The 17,155-nt window shown below is 39.3% G+C and overlaps 1 pseudogene; it reads left to right on the top strand.

Moving 5' to 3' along the window:
* Positions 1 to 1,429: 1,429 nt before the first annotated feature.
* On the top strand, positions 1,430 to 2,010 carry LOC121441301 (annotated as a pseudogene).
* The last annotated feature ends 15,145 nt before the right edge of the window (positions 2,011 to 17,155 follow it).

The raw sequence follows: 17,155 nt of genomic DNA, 5'->3' as shown, positions 1-17,155 counted from the left end.
TAGAACAAAATTCCTTTTAGAAAGTCGTCTGTGACACACTGAATCTTTGGGTTTTTTTAATTTTTATTTACTTTTGATAGTTTTGCCTTATAGCCCTGGCTGACCTCAAAGTCACCTCAGCCATCCTAGAAATAGAATTACAGACTTGTGCTATCAAGCCTGATGACACTGAATCTTCAAACGCAGGTAATTCAAAACACAGTTGTTCTCTTGCCTTATGACAGAAACCTGGGTCATTGATAAGGACTTAGAGTGGAGACAGCTGCTTTCAAGCACCAAGAAGGTCATAAAATGTGAAATAATTGTCTTACCTTTCAGCATCTTGTTCTCAAAGGTGGCCGTGTGCTTTAGATAAATTGTCGCTGGTTCCAACCAGGGAAGAGATCTCAGGGAAGAACAAATCCTAGATAAGAACATGTTCTTCCTTTACACAAAGCGTCTGTACAGCTCTGTGGTCCCTGGAGTTGGGCCTGGACTCTGAATTTATAAATGATGGTACAAATAGGCAGGAAGACATTTAGAAGTTTTTCTACAAAAGCAAGAAGAAAAACACTATATAGCCAAAGTCTGGCAAAAAGGGAACAGTAGTCCTCCAGAATGGGAAGGATTTAATGGTCCCAGGGAGAGTAATAAGATAACACGAAAAAGATACTTGGGGAGGTAAACAGACTCTTGGGAACATTTTTTACAAGTCATGACCTGTGAAATAGTGTTCTTTTAAGAGGAGAGGCAGAAGCTGCCTTCAATGAATCAGGGAAAGTCAGGTGACAATTGAACATGATAAAATACTTGGGCTGGGCATCTCCAATCTGATTCTTGATTGATAAGACCTAGAATGAAGAAAGAGTTTGACCTATAATCACTACAATCAGTTGACTATATTACATGGAAACACGGATAAATCTCAGAAAGTATAATGTTAAAAGCATAAATATGTATACTATAAGACTGCATTTTTGTAAATTTCCAAAAAAACGTAAAAATGTTCTTTGTGTTAAACTCAGGTATAAGATATCTTTGATGGGCTGTAATTGGGAGGAGATAGGAAAGAAACTTCAGAAGGGCCTGATAAAACCGTTTTTCGGTCTGAGTGGGCACTAATTACATGGGTGTGTTTAGTTTATGAATATCTAAATAGTTGTCTAATCATGACTTTTGAATTTTCTGTATATATTATATTTCAAGAAAAATTAGGAAACCAAGATATAATCCATGAATGGATGTTACCAAGAGGAGCAAATATTAAGAGTTCTTTACCCATAAAAACTTTACTTTCTTGAATTGCAAATTCTTCATTTGGTGTTCAGAATAACCCTCATAGATCAGTGGCGGTCTTCTGGGAAGCATGCACTAAGCTAGGATTAGTTTTAGCCGTAGAAATTCCCTTGAAAGAAAAGAAAAGCTGTAGAAGGGATATCTTTAGGTCAAAATGCAGGTATTTTCTCTGTCTTCTCTGCCCCTGGGAGCAGCTCTCCTGCCTTAGCATCCCTCACCCCTGAAAATGTATACCTGCTCCAAGTTCATCTCAGCCAGAGGCACTGACAGATGTGAGCCTCAGTAGCCTGGCAGTCTAGAGTCCTCCTACCTCACTCATTCCTAGCTGAACCTTCCAAACCAGCGACATTTCAAGGAATATTGACCATTGACCCAGTCACCAAGTTCATTGGGACTGGAGCTGCCACAGTTATGATGACTGGTTTTGGAGCTGGGATTGGGATTGATTTTGGAAGCCTCATCATTGGCTATACCAGAAACCCTTCCCTGAGGCAACAACTCGTCTCCTCCGCAATTCTGGGCTTTGCCCTCTCAGAAGCCATGGAGCTCTTTTGCCTAATGGTGGCCTTTCTCATCCTCTTTGCTATGCAAAGCAGCAGTGTTCCCTTCCACCTCCCACAGTTCTTTCTCCTGTGTCTTATCTGCCCTTTAAGCTTCTTTTCCTGCACTTACACAGGAAGCCCGAAGAAAACGGTTGGCTCAAAGTTTGACAGAGGGAAGATAATGCTGTATTAATAAGAAAAATGAGGTATGATGCATTCGAAGGGATAAAAAAAAACGATAGGACGATATATAGGAAGACCTTTGGATCATAGCATAATCTTAAGAAAATGTAAGGCCAATGGTGAATTCTTGGGCACATATTGTTCAGTGGAGAAATACTGTACCAGGCAAAATAGTGCTCTATCATGTCTCTGTCATGCCCTGTCCTAGGTGGGAATATCCAAGGCCTTGGTGAAATGCTGTGGTGAATTTTAAAAGATGCAGCTGTTTAAAGTCGCTAGTCAAAGCAGGTATGACCACAGTCCCTGTAAGAAGAGATAGTCAAAAGAACCCTGAAGGATGATAAGAGGAATAAAGGGGGGCTTTTTTTTTTAACTTGATAAAGGACATGCATGAAAACTTCAAACAGGATCACAGTTGGTGGAAGAAAAACTGAATGCTTCCTCACTAAGATTGGGAACAAGATTAATTCCTTTTATGCATCATAGGCAAGAGAGGAAATGCTTGTTTTTAAAAGCAAAAATCCGAAAGAAACTAAAGAATCTCTAAAAACCAGTGACTGAGTTCAAGATCATAGGACATAAACTCAACACAAAAATATCAATTATGTTTCTATATACTTACCAAGAACACAAGGAAGCAGAAATTTAAACCCTATATTATTTATTATCACTTCAAAGAATATGCTTCAGCATATAAATTTAACAAAACATAAGCAAGATTTACAGGTTGAAAATTACAATATGCTGATAAAGGAGATCAAAGGCCTAAATAAATGGAGGCGTATATCACACTCATGAGCTGAAAAATTCAACATAGATTCTTGGGGATAAGCATAGCTATATCTTTTGCATCACTTTTTTCTGATGCACTAATTTTTTACAAGAAGTTTTCTAGCTCCTGATCAAGAACCAAATGTTGAGGGAATTCCGTTAAGAATCTTATGTAATGAACAGGAAGAGAACTTCTTATTTCAGAATTTAACATTTTCAATAATCTCTATCTTCCTCCCCAGTTTACCGGAGTCATCCCAATAAGAGACAGATGATAGGGCTGCTGTGTTATTGCTTCTTGAGTGGGGGTGATGAGTGAATTCCTTGAGGCCATTTGTATTAGTCAGGGTTCTCTAGAGTAACAGAACTTACAGAATTACTCTATTTATAGAATGGAGGTTCGTTGGAATGACTTACAGATTGCAGTCAAGCTAATCGAACAATAGCTGGCTGGAAACAGAAAGTTCCAGAATCCAATGGTTTCCCTGTTCCACAAAGCTGGGTGTGTTGGCTGGTCTTCAGTCTATGCTGGAATCCTGAAGAAGGAGGCTCCAATGCCAGTGAAGGAGTGGACTTGCAAGCAGGGTGAGTGCAAGCAGGCCAAGAGCAAAAGCTTCCTTCTTCTATGTCCTTATATAGGCTTCCAGCAGCAGGTGTGGCCCAGATTAAAGGTGTCTTTTCACTTCAAGATCTGAATTGAAGGTGTGTATTTCTAACTCTGAGACACAGATTAGAAGTGGATCTTTATATTTCAAATCAAGTGACAACAACAGAAACATCCCGTACAGTTGTATCCTTCATTTTTGGGTTCTAGTTCTAGAGTAGTCCAGTTGACAACCACGAATAGCCAATCACACCATTCTCTCAGGAAATGCTGTCTTGAATGATTTTCTTCAATGAATGTAAACTATCTTTTCAGTATCAACTTCATTCCCAATATGCATTCAAATCTTTGCTAATATTTTAGTATTTTGACATCCATTAGTATTTTTCGGCTCAGGTGAAAACTACCTTACTGAGATCATATCATAAACTTCTATTAGGGCCAGCGACACAACTCAATGGTGGAGTGCTTGCTTAACATGCATGATGTCCTATGTTTCAACTCTCAGCGTCATAAAGAATTATAAAGCCATATTGCATATGGTCACTGATAGGAAGCAATCAAGAACTTCCTTTCCCAAATTACTGAACATACCGAGAGTCTGTCTGTGTATGTCTTCCTAGTGTGTTTCCTCGGGGGAACAGATACATAATGACTATTTGCCTTTCTTCTTACTTTTGCTTTTTGGCACTCCAGCATGCTAATCATTCTACTTATTCCCTCAGGAATTCTAAAACAATGTGCCTGTATTTCATTTGATGCTAACTGTAGAGTCTTATTATTAGACCTTAAAATATTATTGCCACATTTCCTTTAAGCCTTCCAATCTGTGGATTCATTCAAATCTCATTTTATTTTCCTGAAATCTCATTTCTTTACTCAATTTTTTCAACCAGCATGTTTTGAATGTCTTATCAGCCCATGCGTAATGCATTCATTTCTTTGATTTTTCTGCCCTGAGGGAGAAATTTATACCTATAAATCATAAGGGAAAATAAAAGGATTCAATATTTTCACTCCCTGATCTTTATATATTCAATTGTGATAGACAATACATTTTAGAGCAAAGTTTTGAACATTAGATTTTCATGTTCTGTGTATATTTTTTAAAATCTCTAAGTAAAATTTTCAGTCAAAATTTATTTTAAAAATCACAATTTTCTTATGACTATATATAATTAAATGTACATAAATTGAGCCTATCCATTTAAATATGTACAACATAAATATTTTTGGGAAAAAGGGTCTCTACTAAGATCCTTCTTATCCTAAAGAAAACCTCAGAATACTGCTTACCCCCCAAATGCCAACTCCTAGAGAAGTGACTGGGGTGTGTGAAATGGATCCACTAAGGCCTTCCCCACTTTAATATTTTGACAAAAAAAAGTATACAGGTATTTATACCAGTTCTCTGGTTCCATTTCTACATTGATACTGGGAAGGCTCTTAGAAACTGAAGGGAAGCAGGTTGAACTAAGAAGTTTGCTGGGTAGTTATTTATGGCTGCAAATGGTGATTGTAGTAGGCAGAGACTACCTTCAGTGAAATAAATACCTACAAAAATCCCAAGTGAGAAAGGCTTTTCTGGAAGTGTCTTTCTTGGAGACATGGCGGGAAGAGATAGAATGAGTATGTGGGTCCTGTGAACTCCAGGAAATAGACAGCACTAGAACGGATGGAACAGCTGGAGATGGCTTCTGAGGAGGAGGAGCACTCAGGGAGTGCCTAGCCAGGACTAGAAATTCTAACACACACTCAGATCCTTATAATCACATAAAATAAATGTTCAAGGAATCTAATGATAGGAAGGCCCCTCTGAAAGTCACCTTAGAGGCAACCAACACCCCCTCCCCCAAATAGAATGTTCAGATGAAGGGATGCAAAGTATGAATGATCCCATTTCAATTTAGAGCTTTAGACATTGGGCTGAAATGCAGAATAAGAAGGAATGTAAGTCAGCGACAGAACAGATGAGGGAGATGTGCCTTAAAAACAACCCTTATACAAATCCTTAAGAAATATTTTGATCAAAAGTTCCAAATTAGCTGGGCAGCCGTGACACACGTCTTTAATCCCAGTACTCAGTAGGCAGAGGCAGGGGATCTCTGTGAGTTTGAGGCCAGCCTAGTCCGTAGAGAGAGTTTCAAGACAGGCTCCAAAGTTACACAGAAAAAACCTGTTTTGAAAAATCAAAGAAAAAAGTTTCAAATTAAGGGCTGGTGGTGTGTGCTTGTCTAATGCAAAATTGCCTTCAAACTCAATCAACATTTCTTTGAGTATTGTTAGCAGAGGCTGCTAGTTCATTTCCCGACCGCCCTGACTTGAAATAATCAGGCAGAAACTATATATATTGTTTGCAATGCTGTTTTGTCAATAGCTTAAACATATTTTTAGCTAGCTCTTATATCCTAAACCAACCCATCTCCATTAATCTGTGTATCACCACGTGGCTGTGGTTTACTGGATAAAGTTTCATCCTGCATCTGGCATCTGTCTCTGGCAGGGCTACATGGCTTCTTTCTGACTATGTCTACTCTCTCTCTGTAAATATCTTTTCCAGCCTGGCTATATTCTGTTAAGCCATTGGCTGAAAGTATCTTCTTTATTCATTAACCAATAAAAGCAACATATATACAAAAGGACTTCCCACACCAGAGTGTCCCACAAAGTTCTATTCTAAAAAGATTTTATGTCAAATTAGTTTAGAAAATTCTACATACAGTTATATTTTTAATGAGTCAAAATTTAGAAGAATTCTGTGACAAAATCATCTTGATTAAGTTTTCACAGTACAGTGTATTCCTCAAAACAGAATAAGTTAGGCTACAATGAAAAATATCCTGAAAGTGTCAGTGTCTTGTCTTAAAAGAACAGAGTTCATTATTTGTGTTACATGTCTACAGAGGTCAACTGGGACTGTCTTTCTTGTCATCAATGAACTCATATGCAAGAGGAAATCACCATGTATTGAAACACCAAAGTCACAACAGCAGATGCCCACGGAAATATCAAGTAAGAAAGAATGTACTTTTTAATTTAAATCTACATATAAAATTATGCATATTTATGGGGAAGCATGTGATGTTTTGATAACATGAGTACATGGTGTAATGTTCAAATCAGAGCAAAGATACTTATCTCATTGAACACATTTCCTTTGTGGTGACAGTATTCAAAATCTGTTCGTTTAACTTGCTTTTAAAATGCCTCGTATTTTACTGTTCTCTATGGTTATCTCACTATGCAATAGAATAGCAGAACTTATTATTTCTGTCTATTGTTTAGTATCCATGGACTAACTTTTCCCATGTCTTTCTACTCCCCTCTTTTTCCTAGTTCTTGTATAATATCAATTTTGCTGTTCTACAGATGAATACAATCATGTACTTCTTTTTGTTTTTTTATGGCTTATTTTACTTAAAACCATGATTTCTTGTTCTATTTGTGTTTGAAATGACAAGATTTCATCCCCTTTTTATGAGAGAATAATGTTCCATGGTGTATATGTAACTTATTTTTTCATTGCATTCATTACTTGATGGAATTAATGTTGCTTCTGTTTCTTGGCTATTGCAAATAGTACTGCAATGAATGGGGAGGTACAAGTGTCTCTTTGATATACTGACTTCATTGTCTTTGGATATACACATACAAGTAGAAATTCTGGGTCCTATGGTAGTTCTAGCTTTTTGAGTGTATATCTCTTTTGAATTATGAATAATTTCTAACACAGGTTGATGGTGGAGTGTCATATATCAATCTGTTGATTTCATTGGTTAAGTAATAAAGAAACTGCTTGTCTGGCCCTCATAGGTTAAAACATAGGTAGGCGGAGTAAACAGAACAGAATGCTCGGAGAAAGAAACTGAGTCAAGGAGTCGCCATGATTCTCCCACTCCAGGCAGACGCAGGTTAAGATCATTCCTGGTAAGTCAGCTCGTGGGCTACAGCAGATTATTAGAAATGGGCTAGTCCAGGTGTGAGAATTAGCCTAGAATAGGCTAGATAGAAATGGGCCAAGCAGTGTTTAAAAGAATACAGTTCCCGTGTAATTATTTCGGGCCATAAGCTAGAGCTAGCCATGTGGGCAGCCGGGTGCCGGGGACGCAGCCCCGCTGCTCCTACTACTACAGAGTGGCGCCCAGACGTGATGGACTAAATCCACTTAATAACCTGAGAAGGCTTAAAAATAAGGGAGAGAGAGTTTAACACAGCTTTTGGCTGTTTGTTGGTGGTGTGCTGTAGAGAGATTTCCTGATTCGGCAACAGCAACAGAAAAAAACCCTGCGTCATTTTAAAGTGTGGCTTCCTAGGACTGTGCTGCCAGTGCAAACTCTGGCTTTAAAGCATTTCAATGGATTTTATGGGACTGGATGTTTGTGTTCCCGCTTGGGATCAGAAGGAGAGTGCTCTGAGACCGTGCTGATGGCTCAGCGCTCCCCAACTGCACCTGGGCAGACGGCCGAATCAGGCTTAGGCAGGCGGAAGGACATGGCATGTTTTCAGACTGCGCAGGGCTCTGCGTGTCAGATTTGGCTGTAACTTGGATGAAAAGAATTTCTGTGCTGCACGCTCAGTCTCAGAATTAAAGTACTGAGTGCCGCTCCTACCTGGCGGCCCCAGAGCTAGCACAAAATGGTATGTCGTCCATTTTGAAATTTTCCTGACTCAGCAGCAGAAAAAAATACTGGCTGTTTTAAAATGCTGGCTTTCTGGGCTGTGCCACCATTGCAATCTCTGTCTGGCTCCTGCAGGAGACAGAGCTTTTGAATGGAGCATTTGGAGTAAAGTGCTATGATTTGTTTGATGGCAACTAGACTCGCTGTGTGCCTAAAAGGGGGACATTGCATGTTGCAGCTCAGAGGCACAAGCAGATCCGCCATGCTAGTGGTGCAATGTGCAAGGATCAGAGGCACAAGCGGCTCTGCCATGTTGGACTGGGCTGGCCAGCAGGCAGTACCTGTTTTTGACCTAGGAATGTCACAGCTTAGATTCTTAAGTGCCTAGTGATTTAAAGACGCAAATCAAAAGTGCTCCTGGATAGTAAAAAATTGCAGATTCACAATAGGACAGATTCAGACCACTAAATGAGTCACAATGTTGGATGAATATACGTAGGCTTGAGAGAGAGAAGAAAAAGAATATAGAGAATAAAGTTAATGATGGAGGAAGGTCATTGGTTAAATAAATAGAAACTGCTTGGCCCTCATTGGTTAGAAGATAGGTGGGAGGAGTAAACAGAACAGAACGCTGGGAGGAAGAGGAAGTGAGCTCAGACTCCACAGCTCTCCTCTTGGGAGCAGACGCCTCAGAGAAACGCCATGCTCCCAGCTCCCAGGCAGACACACGCAATGAAGCTCCAACCCAGGATGGACATAGGCTAGAATCTTCCCGGTAAGCGCACCTAGGGGCACTACACAGATGATTAGAAATGGGCTAAATTAATATGTGAGAATTAGCCTAGAAGAGGCTAGATAGAAATGGGCCAAGCAGTGATTAAATGAATACAGTTTTTTGTGTTGTTATTTCGGGCATAAGCTAGCCAGGCAGCCGGGGTACTGGGGACACAGCCCCGCCGCTCATATTTCAACAAATGGCGCCCAACGTGGGGCTCGAACCCACGACCCTGAGATTAAGAGTCTCATGCTCTACCGACTGAGCTAGCCAGGCTGCTGGGGTGCTGGGGATGCAGCCCCACCGCTCCTATTTCAACAAATGGCGCCTGACGTGATGGACTAAACCCACTTAAAAAACCTGAGAAGGCTTAAAAATAAGGGAGAGAGAGTTTAACACAGATTTTTGCTGTTTGTTGGTGGCGTGCTATAGAGAGATTTCCTGATTCGGCAACAGCAGCAGAAAAAACGCTGTGTCATTTTAAAGCGCAGCTTCTTGGGGCTGTGCTGCCAGCATGAACTCTGGCTTTAAAGCATTTGTGGCACTCTGCTTGCTAGAGGCAAGCAAGCGCTCTCATCTAAGAGAAGCTTCCTGACTCAGCTTTAGCTGCAAAACCCTGCAGCTCATTAAGAGGTCCTGCCACGAAACACTTAAATGGTGTTAACGAAAAGCTGAACGCGTGCTTTTCGGTTTTCAGCCGTAGCAGGAAAAAAGCTGCGCCATTTAAAAATGCCGGCTTTCTGGGCTGTCCTGCCAGGGCAAACTCTGACTCTTTTACGCAGGCGGTTCGTGCAGTTTGCAAGCACAGGCTGCTGAAGCTCGCTTGCTGGCAGGGACCTTGAAATGCCATAGAGTTGTGGCAGTAAACATGGCTACAGCCAGTACCTCAGCCATGAGGCTGGAAAGCTAAGGAATGGGCTGGATCCAGCAGTCAAAGCCATGGCTTTAGTCCTACTGAGATTGCTTGGTAAATTAAAGACTCATGTGGTCAGAAAAAGAGACATATACAATAAAGAGAGATTCAAAGACAGAGAAAATTTCTGAATGGTTTAAAGTGTGTTAAAAATATATGCAGACTAAAAGTTGAAGTTCTTAAAGTAAAAAAAAAAAAGGAAGAGAGTCGTTGTGTGTGGTAGTGCACACCTTTAATCCCAACACTTGAAAGGCAGAGGGAGATTGATCTCTGTGACTTCAAGGTGTGGTGGCACATGCCTTTAATCCCAGTGCCTAGAAGGCAGAGACAAACAATTCTCTGTGAGTTCAAGGTGTCATAGTGTACACCTTTAATCCCAATACCTGGGAGGCAGAGACAGGCGGATCTCTGAGAGTTCAAGGACAGCCTGGTCTACAGAGTTATTCTAGGTCAAAGATACAGAGAACCTGTCGCAAAAAGCAAAAAGTTAAAAGTAAAAATAAATGAAATAGAGGTTAAAACAAAGCTGTACAAAGATGGAAAATAGACAGAGAATTTTGATACTGTATGCTATTATGCTCTCTTTAAATTATTTAAATGCTAAGGAAGGAGCAACAGATGCTAAAAGATATTTATTTATAAATGCTGCTGAACTAATCCAACATAGATATTTTGATTCCTTGACTTTGAAATTTGGATCTAAGGACATGATGCTTTGGAAAGGAGTTTCTTATTTTGTTTTCACAGAGGATGAGACCCTGTTCATTTCTTCTATTCTGATTTGGTATGATGGACCACGTCCTCCTGAAGGGTTGCAGTGAACATCTTCAGAAAATTGCTACACTCAACTGCCAACTGAGATGAAACTAGCACACAGGTTATACCATGAAAGACCTAATTAAGGACACCCCCATTCAGCAGGAAGCAGTTTGGAGAGAAATATCTGTGCCCATATTCCCAACAAATGCTTATAAATGTTCTTTTATATTTAAAGGGGGATATGATATAGGTATGAATAATTTGCATTAATATAGATTTTGCTTTATTGATAGAGATTTATGGTCAATTTTGTTATATGCATATGTAGTTCTGATATTGATTAAGGTATTGTGATTGTGTAGTTCATTATTAAAATGTAATGTATAATTAGGAAATATAGGTTGTTGATGGATAATCATAAATAATAGTCAAGTTTTTAGTCATGTTAGTTAATATTTTCTAGATGTGCATAGATATATTTTAGATAGGCATTCTTCATATTTTTCAAAGATTATAGAATATGGCGTTTTAAATGTTTTAATAACTTAGGACTTTTCATGACAATGAGACACTCTGCTCCTGGCAGCACCAATCTACTTCAAGAAGAAGATGGGCATCAAGAGGATCCTTATGGAGTTTGATAGCCATTTGGGCAAGAAACTGCTCTTGCCTGGACTATTGCATAAACTGGACACAGAGAACCCACAGAGAGAGGACTACTGAACTTGCCTAAGGTGAGATGATCTTTTGGGGTTCCTGATTCATGAAAGAGTCTGCGAGACATTCTGCAGGACACAACAGATAGTGACTGAACTGACTTTGAATTTTCCTGCTTTATGGAAATGTCTGCTGGATAGCATGGGCCTGAAGGCTGAAGATGGATGCCCCAACGGTACAGAGAAACTTTGGATGACATTCCAGGCAGCAAGATGTCTCTGTCATTTCTAGAGTTTGAAAGTTGCTTATTTCTTGTTTGCTTAGGTAATATTGTACTCTTCTGGAGTCTTTGATGGGGTTGCAGAATAGATAGATAGTTATAGTTATAGTTTTCCTCAGTTATGATAAAGATTATTGTAATTTTTACTTGATAACTGTTTTGTTATATGTAATTTTGCTATGTTAAAGTTAATGCCTTCTTTTTTTGTTTAAACAGAAAAAGGGGAATTGATGTGGGAGTGTTATATATCAATCTGTTGATTTCATTGGTTAAGCAATAAAGAAACTGCTTGGCTGGCCCTCATAGGTTAAAACATAGGTGGGAGGAGTAAACAGAACAGAATGCTGGGAGGAAGAGGAAGTGAGCTCAGACTGACCGCTCTGCTCTCTGGAGCAGAGACGCCATGCCCCGCTCCCGGGCAGACACACGCGATGAAGCTCCAACCCAGGATGGACTTAGGCTAGAATCTTCCCGGTAAGACTGGTGCTCACAGATTATTAGAGATGGGTTGATCGGGATATCAGAATTATCCAGTAAGGGCTAGAGCTAAAGGGCCAAGCAGTGTTTAAATGAAACAATTTGTGTGTTGTTATTTCGGGGCATAAGCTAGCAGGCGACCGGGGTGCTGGGAATGCAGCCCCGCTGCTCCTACTACTACAACAGATAAGAGTAGAAAGTATAATGAACCCTGATGTCAATACCACTAGGCTTTAGTAATTCACATCTATAAATTAAGTATGCATTTCTAGAAGAGGAAGATCCTTTAAAAGTAACCACAGTTACCATGCTTTAAAATATTTGCAGTCTTGGGGCCGAAGAGATGGTTTAGTGACTAAAGTGCTTGCTCCATAAGTGGGAGGACCTGAATTCTGATCTCCAGAGCCCATGTGAAATCTGGACCTGTTAACATATGCCTGTGACCCCCACATTGTTGTGGGAGAGTGAGACAGGGAGATTCCATATATACACATGCACACACATACACCACACTCCCTCACCCCCACATACTCTCTCTTAAAAATATTAGCAATTTGAACACTTACAGATGTTCATAACATAGAATAAGCTGCTTCAGAAAGAAGTAGGAGCCTACTTGATTGATGAATATGCCCTGAGCCCTTACTATGCACCAGACTTGGATTTTCAGTGAATTCCACAGGTGAGTTCTAGAAATTGACATTCTGGTGAAGGGATGCTTACCTTCCCTTTTACTCAGAGCTTCTCAGCACAGCCAAAGTACCAGTTAGTCTGGTGGCATAGGAGTGCTAAGAAGCTGCAGAGAGTGTTTGTGCTTTACTGGAAGAAGTTCCTCCTTGAAACTTACAGACACTTCTTTTGATGCAATTTTGCTTTTTAAAGATCAAATTTCTTACTTGTATCTAAAACTATGTATAGTGAAAAATTTTCTTTACAAAAAGTGACTAGATTTCTCTCACTTCTTTGTACTTTTCCCTTTGTGCTTCCTAAACAGGCCACTAAAAGGTAGAAGGTTAGAGCAACCACTCGCTCATAGGCTGTGTCCCTATGAATTAGCAAAACACACCATCAAGTGCAGTTGTAGTGTAGACCACAGAGCTGTATTTCAGAGCTATTCAACTCCCTCAAGCAGACACTTACCCTTGGGGGGGCAAACAATCTCTCCAGAACCACACAGTAGACCTACAGGTGACTATCTTCTCAAGGTGTTTCCCTGCCTAGTTTAGTTCTATACACCTTACAGTGTACCCAACTACAGGTAGCTCCACTGAAATCCAAAAGTGAGAAATGGCGTGTGGTTTGCGACTGATACCTGCTATTCATTTTTCAAAAATCTAATTTTGTGAGATGGTAGCGCTGGGAATATAATGTATGACATTTCAAAGAAAACTCCTGATTTTGCTAACAGACAACTATGTGAATTATTTCATAAAGTATGATATGCCTGTCCATCTGATACATTTCTAAAAAGTGATACACAGATAATAAATTCAAGGTTTGTAAATTCTCTTCTCATCAATAAGTATATGTCACTATACAGTCTGATACTGGAGAAATAGTTGGGGTTTTTTCAGCCATATTAAAGAACCTGGGTAGGTTGAAAATGTATAGATGTTTGGGTTTACATTCTGTTGCTGTGATAAAACACTGTCCAAAAGCAACTTGCAGAAGAAAGGGCTTATTCAGCTTGCCTTTCTAGGTAGGAGTCCAACAGTGGGAAATCAGGTCACACATACAAGGCAAGGACCTGGAGGCAGGAACTGAAGCAGAGACCATGGAGGAATGCTGTTTACTGGGATGCTCTCTCTGGCCAGCTTTGTCATACATCCTGAGACTACCTGCCCATGGGTGGGACCACTCACAGTGTGCTGAATCCTCCTAATCAACAATCAAGAATTCCCCCACAGACATGGCCAGAGGCCGGACTGATCTGGGCGGTCCTTAGGTGAGACTTTCTTTTCCCAGGTGACTCTTGGTTGTGTCAAGGTGATAATGAAAAGCAATCAATACAGATGTGTGCTAATCACTTATTCTGTCTTATACACTTATTTTAATTTTTCTAAATGGAAAAAATTTTCAAGAATAAAAAAATCCTGCAGCATATTGGAACAGCACACTTCTAATTTGAGAAAGCTAGCTCTCCCTCTCAAACAGACAATTTGGTAACTTTATGTATCCAATGAATTAGCTGAAGTTCCGAACTTCAACTTACCTTGGTACAGGAGGCAAGAGAATTGTCTAATAGCGTTAAGCATGTGAAATGTGACTAGTCCCAAGCAAACTGTGCTGTGAGGGTCAAAAAGACTTGATTCCAAACACTTACTATAGAAAGCATTCAAAATATTATGGTAATTTATTAAAATTAATTATATATTAAATTGATGATATGTTAGTTTGTAGGGCTGCATAAACTACATTATTAAGATTTATTTGTCCCCCTTTGGGTCATGGTTACTAAGATATTTCAAATTATCTACATGACTTACATTGTGTTTGTTTTGGACAGTACTGATTTAGATATAAGCAATGCCAGAACAATGCTGAAAGGTCTGGCCAACTGTAACAACCCAGACACATCCATTCTTATGAGCATATTATCTGCTTGGCAGCCAGTTATATTGCTGATGTGGTTTTCCTCTGTGCCCTCTGCATAAACACAGACATATGATGTAGAGATGAGGAAGGGAGAACTGTCACAAGAACAGTTTTTACAATGGCACACTCATTAGGTGACTCGAGGGAAACTTTGGCAATGTGCTCCTTTCTGTTTGTGCTCAGACTTCCACTGGTGGTGCAACTGTCTCTAGTTACTCTTGAGATTATCCCACACTATTTCAAACACTCAATTATTTGGAAGAATTAGACCATTTTTCATCCCACAGCAAGATCTTTAGTATGCATATGGAGATTTTACTTTCCATGGAAGCTTTGCACAGGAAAAAAAATAACCTAAATTAGATGAATTTGGAAAAACTGGCAAACTTTTGCCAGAACCCTGGTCAGCATCTTTCATTTTAAATCTGCTCCCTTTGCAGATAACGTGAGAGAGTAGATTTACTTGACATGAAACTGCCTATTTATAAATGGCAAAAAATATGTCCCCTAGAAAGTATCTTTAACAATATCTTTTAGAAAGGTCCTGAAGGTGTTTTGAAAGATAAGGACCTAGTTGAGTGGAATAATAAACAATATATTGATCAGTAATTTATGACACATAAAGGCAAAGTTTTTAATTAAATAAGAGAAAAATGGCTTCCATGTTAATGTTCATGTAAACAGAAAGAGTTTTTGGAAGATGTCATTGTCAGCACCTCAACAACTGATGATATTTGGCCTCCATACTGTACATTTCTATAGCTACAGAGCATGTGATCTAGCTTCTTTCACTATCTCATAAAAATCACAGCTAATAAACTCTACTTGGCACCTTGAAGGAAAGATGCTTGCTGCTGACTGCAATATACAGGGCTTCGCAGAACTTCAAAGACAGGGCGGCTTCTCCTGTCTACCTTGCCCAAGTTTCTAGCTCTAGGTGAGAACCAACCAGGTTTGTCTAGGAAAATCTGTTCTGAGTTTGTTATCAAAGCGTCTCACATCCCTTCTAATCAACTATTCCATTTGCCAGCCCATGGACATAGACTCCTTTGTAGATGGGAAAGAGCTTCCATTTGGTGCTCTTTTTTTCCATTCTTGTGTCCTCTTTTACTAATGATATGCTTTTAAATTGTTCTATACAGAAAACGAAGCATGTATGTCTATGAGAGAAGAACTTAAGACTTTATAAAGTTTAATCACAAGTCCAAACTAAACTAAAATTGAGATTTATTGAGTGTCTGCCACCTGATACTTGAAATTAATTTATTCTTAGCTCAGGTCTGGTGTCAGATACATAGTCGCAAGGTAATATGACATAAACATTTATGGAATTTCAGCTGAAAAACTATTTTCATCATCCAAAGCCTTTCTGTCTGAATCTTCCATTGTTGCCAAAGTTTTACACTGAATCCGCAACTTAGAAAATACTTTGTGAAACATAGTGGCTACTTTCAAAAACAGTTTCCAGACATGATTTTGTCCTTTCACCAGGCTCCTAAATGGGGAGAGGATAACCGAATCTCCACAAAATAGGATACATACTGCCACAGTGAAACTAGATTAAATACATATCACAGTGCGGTGGAGGTTTCACTTATTAATTTAGAGGTAAAGATCCCCCTAAGGTTTCAAGCCTGTGTGTCATCGCAAAGAAACCAACACACAGAAAGACTCATGAGAACACATCCAATGAGAGTCACTATTTTTCCAAAGGCAATAAATGACCTCTAGACCCTCAATGAGATTTTTGATAAGAGTATGGGAATCTGCTGAATCAATCAAGTCTAGGAGTCTTTTCTTCTTCACATGTTATATCAGTTTACCTCGGGGGTGTGTACATTAACTGATGTCAGCTATGCAGTGGGCATTGTCCGCTCACATGCAAACTTGAGCTCAAGACTTCAGTGTCTCCTTCGGGTAAAAATCTAGAAAATATAAGAATAACCGTGTGAAGAAGAGACATCTGTGTTTTATAAGGCCACCCCTGAGACAACAATGGAACATAACTCTACTCCTGGTGTGGAAGCTGATTCTGTGTGGAAAGACACAACTCTCTCTCATTTCAAGTGGAATTCATTCAGGAGACTGAAGCATGAATGTTTTAATATAAGCTTCAGATGCTATATGAGGAAAAAGGTCAAGTATATTAATTTAAGGCAAAGTCAGATCATTCAATAAAGAAAAAGGTTTTAATACTTTAAAAGATACCAGTTTAAGCAGCATAATTGAGAGGTTTTATTTATTTACTTTTGTTATTTTGATATGGGGCATCACTGTATGGACAAGTCAGGTCTGTAAGTTGCTATGTAGCCAGTCTGATCCTGAACTTAGGATCCCACTACCTTCAGTCGCCAAGTGCTGGGAATACAGACATGTGCCACCAAACCTAGCTTCATGATTTTTTTTTCTTGATGGCACTTAAAATAATGATGCATCTTATATCTGATGGTATCTTAAATTTATTTAAAGGAAACATTCCAATGGACTCCCTTATTTCTTATTCCTCTGACCAAACTGTGGTGCTTACAGGCTCCACACTTAATTCTGACTCCTGTGTATGTCTACTCCTGATATATATATATATATATATATATATATATATATATATATATATATATATCCTCTCTGTGACTAAATGACCAATAGGCAATAGACTTTCCTCTTGTGAACTTGTCATTTCATTGTTGTTGTCTAAACCATTGGAT

The sequence above is a fragment of the Microtus oregoni genome, unplaced genomic scaffold (genome assembly GCF_018167655.1).
Source record: "Microtus oregoni isolate MIOR12 unplaced genomic scaffold, Mior012 000074F_ref0000038, whole genome shotgun sequence".
Classification (NCBI taxonomy): Eukaryota; Metazoa; Chordata; class Mammalia; order Rodentia; family Cricetidae; genus Microtus; species Microtus oregoni.
Note: the sequence above shows the minus strand (reverse complement) of the source record. Positions and strands in the feature narration are given on the sequence as shown.